This window comes from Pristiophorus japonicus, chromosome 17, assembly GCF_044704955.1.
Source record: "Pristiophorus japonicus isolate sPriJap1 chromosome 17, sPriJap1.hap1, whole genome shotgun sequence".
NCBI lineage: Eukaryota > Metazoa > Chordata > Chondrichthyes > Pristiophoridae > Pristiophorus > Pristiophorus japonicus.
The window spans coordinates 64,358,112-64,363,525 of NC_091993.1; the positions used below are offsets into that span (position 1 = coordinate 64,358,112).

Sequence of the window (5,414 nt, forward strand, 5' to 3'; positions counted from 1 at the left end):
GGAGGGGTGGGGGAGGAGGAGGAGGGGTAGGGGAGGAGGAGGGGTGGAGGGAGGGGAGGAGGAGGAGAGGAGGGGTGAGGGAGGAGGAGGGATGAGGGGGAGAGAGGAGAGGAGAGGAAGGAGGAGGAGGAGGAGGAGGAGGAGGATAGGGGAGGGAGGAGTGAGGAGGGGGGTAGAGGATGGGGAGAGGAGGAGGAGCGGAGAGAGAGAGAGAGAGAGAGAGGAGAGGGGTGGAGGAGGAGAGGAGTGGGGATAGCTGAGGTGGAGTGGGGAGGGGAGAGCTGGTGGAGGTTGGATGGATGATGGTGGAGATCGGGGGAGATTAGCGGTTAGTCGAGGCTGGGGAGATCCTGGAGGGCGGGTGAGATAGGTGATTTTGTGGAGGTCAGTCTAATCGCGGGGAGATGAGCAGGTTTGCTGAAGGACCCATGCTCCTGTCCCCCAATCTGTGCTGGAAAGGCACTAAGCTGCTGGATCCAGCCCTTCTCGCCTCCATTCAGCTGCCTGGTTACTTGAACCCTAGCAAACCCAGCCCACTGCAGTTAAATGTAAATGTCAGGTACAATTTGAGCCTCGCAACCTCACGATCATATTTCAATGACTGACCTGCCTCTCAAGTACAGGTTAGTCACCTGCTCCCCAGCATGCCTCTGTTAAAACCGCAAGTAGGCGGGTCGGGGATGGGTTTCCGATATTTGAAATTTTAACCCCCTGCGGCCCTCTCCTGCCCATCCTGGGAGGGGGTAGGGAGTTGGGGGGGTGAGGGCACTAAAATCCCCCCCCCACTGCAGCTGTGTGTCATCTATGAAAGCACACATGCACAAAGAATGGCACATGTTCTATCCACTCAACCTGAATTGCTTTGGTCCTGCCTGTCCTATCCGTTAGAACCTTTCAATACCGCTACCCAAAAAACACACTGCATGCAACCAGGAATTAAAAATTGTTGGTGGCTCATCATATAGCCTTAGTGTTTTATGGTCATGCTTCCCCTTGGTTGTCCCTATAAGATCTGCATATTCTACTCCTTAACCTTAGACTGTGATGTATGGGTGCCTACTGAGTGGGAGGAGCAACTATGGCCTCCTGCCATGGCCTCAGGGCTGGGCCTGCCAGTTGGATGCCCATGACCTGCATGGGAGCAGGCTGTAAGGTGACTCGGATGTTGCTGAAACCTGCTGTCACTGGTCTTTGTACATGATTGCCCAGTTTGTCAAACATGGCTCTTGTAACCAAAGTCTCATTAGTGCCAGTCAGTTTTCATGTGTCAACTCTATGCCGCCTTGTTCCCTCATTGCTTTGGGATTCTACTGCAGAGGGCCGTGAAGATGCACCTCACTCCACAGTACTCTGTGTAAATCCTTCTGCAGGACTGCCATGATGTCAGAGGTGCACTGCTGCGCATTCTCTGACCGCTCTTGTAGGGTGCTAATGGTGGACTCAAAGATGGAGTAAAGGCCATCTGCTGTTGCATTAGATCTGTACCAAAGGCAGCTCCAGTCCTTGCTGCTGCAAAGTGTGTGGACTTGTTGTTTGCCCAGATGTTTCCTCTTGCTCTACCCACAGGGGCCAGGAGATCCTCCAGAAAGAACACTATGGCACCACATCACTGCCAGCACCTGGGCAGTGAAGGGTCTGAAAGGATACAAGATGCTGTTACCCCCATAAGTTTTCTGCCTTCTGGCCTGCACTTCTTGCTTTCCCAGCCTCCCGTCACAACTCCACCTTTGTGCCTTCCTCATTTTACACTCCCAAGAAATGCAGCCTGCCCCGCCAGTGGGTGAAAAGAGGGGGAGGAGAGTGAAGAAGGAAGTAAATTGATTTGAAACTCCCAGCCACCAGCTCCTCAAAGTCAATCAGCAAGGATATTTGCAGTGTCCCCACTGAAAGTCAGCAGACTTCCACCAGCCATGCTGCAGCCACTGGGGTAGCACTGCGTGACATCAGTAGGTTATGCAAAGACACACACAAGGCAGTCACCAAGAGAATGCATATGGGTGATGAGTTGATTTATTGATGTCATATTAGATGGATAGATGTATATAGATGGATTGGAAAGTCGTTTTGTGATGGTTTTTATTTCAGCATCATGGCCAAGAGGACACTGTGATGGTCAGCAATAGATGGAAGCTAAGGTGTGGGACTATTGTTGAGAGGGGAATTAGGGTTGTGGTCACTGGGACTGCAGGCAGGTGGTTGCATCCGGGATATGCCGGCCACAAAGGGGCTGTCTTGGATGCATCCTTCCGTCTGATTCCTCTTCGGCTTCCTCCTCTTCTGTGTCTTCCTCTGCCCTCTGCAAGTGGATGCTGTGATTGTTAAATACTCAGCTGGTCAGGAAACATCTCGACCTGACACGTGAAAAATATTGTTCCCTCCATCAATGTTGCCTGACCTGCTGAGTATTTGCAGCATGTTCTGTTTTCTCAAAGGCTTTCATTTACCATCCGAGCCCTTGCAGGCTTCCAGCATCGCCCGCTATACACTTAAAAAAAACATTTCATTATCTATTGCAGCAAGCCACCAGTTCAATAAAATCAGAAAAACCCAGTCTGAAACCTTCACTCCAAACTGACCTGAACAATGTGTGTGGTGTCCCTTTAAGAGCTGCAGACATCGCCACTGTCGGCCTACTTGCATTAACCTGGCGTGCTTAGGACCCCGTGCTGAATGGAGCGCTAGGGTGGAAGTTCGTGCTTCTCCAGTGTGGTGCTATCAGTTACTGGAAATGCAAAGGTATGCACGAAAACGGCGGCCACCGTTTGAGCGCCATTTAATGGCACTACAGAGTGGCACTAAGGCCACACATTTCTAGCCCCTTGGGTCTCTGGTATTGTGGGGAAGGGGGAGTGGCCTTCTGCCCAAAAGAGCCTCCAATGACTAGGGCTTGATTGTGAGAATTTTACCCAAGACCATCATCTGACAGCTTGAAAAGTGTACCCTACAGTTCCATACTATTAACTAAGAAGTGTCTCACCTTTAAGGGCCATCAGCACCCCTTTAAAAGCTGCTGCTGGCCCAACTTTCCAATTGATAGCCAATCAGTCCTGTGGTGTTTTGCAAGTGCAGTGAACCCATTTTAATAAGGAGGTGGGGCTACAGACACACAATCTGGCCAAGCTCACCCCCCCCTTGTACATGCATCACAGGTGTGCTCAGCCCTGATTTTTCTTGGACTTAGAAAATCAGGATCACAGTGCCTGCTTCAGAATCTTCACCATCTCTATTCCACTAGTGTTGCTACTTTCTCTTTAAAAGATAATGGAATTGAGATTTGCTCTCTAAATATCTTCCAATAAAATACCTATCTGAAAATTGAGTATCTGTTATTCGACAGGTGGTCTGATGGTCACCACCATGAACTTGGAGTTTCTGAAGAATGTGGTTGCTGCTGGATTGTTAAAGGGTACAAAATGGCCACCTGAGCCATACATGGAGGTTCTGTGTGACACAGGATTTGTTGATGTGCGTATGGAGGACAAGCAACACAAGGGACAAACCTTCCAAGCTATCTTTGCTACAGCAAACACGCCCTGAATGTGTTGTACTCGATGAGCACAGATACCTGAATAATTTGTATTTGCTGATGCTGTTATGTAATCCTTTAGCAATGTATAAAAATAATTTGGAACATAATCTCTTATACCAGTTATATTCCACTTATCCCAGTCAGGTTTAAACGTGTCACATAAGCAGAATAACTTCATTATGAGCTGTACTGCTCCTTTTGTGGAGCCATACAGTAATTCATGACACCATACTCGGCCCCCAAGCAGATATCAGTAAACATGTATGTGTCCAGCACAATTTATCTGGCCTAACAATCCAAATTGGTATCCATAGTAACCCATTGATTGATCAGGGTTCTGGTACACTGTGCCGTGTAATGGTCCCCGCCCGCAGTGAAGGTGGACTTCCTGATCTGAGGAGTGCTAGCAGGGGCAGAAGTCAGACAGAGCCTTGGCACTCCCCCACAGGGAGGGAAGGAGACTGAAAAGGGTCCCATGTGTCCTGCTTTCACACACCATTAGCAGTCAGAGCACAGCGTTACACAGTACAGGAGGACGGTTGCTTGATTATTCTCTTGAATGGCCAATAAAGAATGACATCAGGACATAGAGGGTTGGGAAATACATCGTCAATAGAGGAGGATTAAAACAAAATGTTTTTGGTATCTATTTGCTTGCACCCATTGTAACCCACAGAAGGGATTCGAAATACAAAAGCAAAATACTGTGGATGCTGGAAATCTGAAATAACAGGAAATGCTGGAAATGCTCAGCAAGTCAGGCTGCATCTGTGGAGAGAGAAACAAAGTTAACGTTTCAGGTTGGAAGGAATTAGAAAGTTGCTTGCAAAAGATTTTGGAAAGTGAGGAAGAGAGTAGGATTAGACTTGAAGCCTCGTGGAGAAAATTAACTCCACAGATTTGATGTGCCAAGTGGCCTCTTTCTGTGTTGTGACATGCTATAAGTTTAACAATTTTATTAGGAAAACTATAAATGGAATTTTGTAAGTGGGGTTTTGAGAATTTGTCCTGGATTGATATTAATCTTTTCATTTCATTTCATTTGTGCTGGTCTAAGATCTCGTTCAGCTGGCTCTAAGAAATGGGGGCAGATGACGATTAGCAACATTAAACACTACTTATTGAGAGCCCTCATCCAACCTATCACCATCTCCTGGTGTGAGCCATGTGACTTGGAAGATGATGCACCTCAGAAGTTCTGCACTCCATTTTCTCTGGCATCCTCAGTAAAGTGAAGAAAGACTTGGATTTATATAGTGCCTTTCACAACCATCGGATGTCTCAAAGCACTTTACAGCCAATGAAGTACTTTTGCAGTGTAGTCACTGTTGTAATGTAGGAAACACGACAGCCAATTTGCGCACAAGCAAGCTCCAACAAACAGTAATGTGATGATAACCAGATAATCTGTTTTTTTGTTATGTTGATTGAATCATAAATACTGACCAGGACATGAGGGATAACTCCCCTGCTCTTCTACGAAATAGTCCCATGCGATCTTTTATGTCCATGTCAGAGAGGAGACGGGGCCTCGGTTTAACGTCACATCAAAAAGACGGCGCCTCCGACAGTGCAGCAATCCCGCAGCAATGCACTGGAGTGTGAGCGATGGTGTGTTCCCCTGGGCTGAGAGGGTGAGTGATGGAGTGTGACCCTGAGCTGAGAGGGTGAGTGATGGAGTGTGACCCTGAGCTGAGAGGGTGAGTGATGGAGTGTGAGCCTGGGCTCAGAGGGTGAGTGATGGAGTGTGACCCTGGGCTGAGAGGGTGAGTGATGGAGTGTGTCCCTGGGCTGTGAGGGTGAGTGATGGTGTGTGTCACTGGGCTGTGAGGGTGAGTGATGGTGTGTGTCCCTGGGCTGAGAGGGTGAGTGATGGAGTGTGTCC

The 5,414-nt window shown here is 48.4% G+C and overlaps 1 pseudogene; it reads left to right on the forward strand.

The window, feature by feature from the left end:
- Positions 1 to 3,808, forward strand: part of LOC139228192 (uncharacterized methyltransferase YdaC-like) — an 8,952-nt pseudogene extending 5,144 nt beyond the window's left edge.
- The last annotated feature ends 1,606 nt before the right edge of the window (positions 3,809 to 5,414 follow it).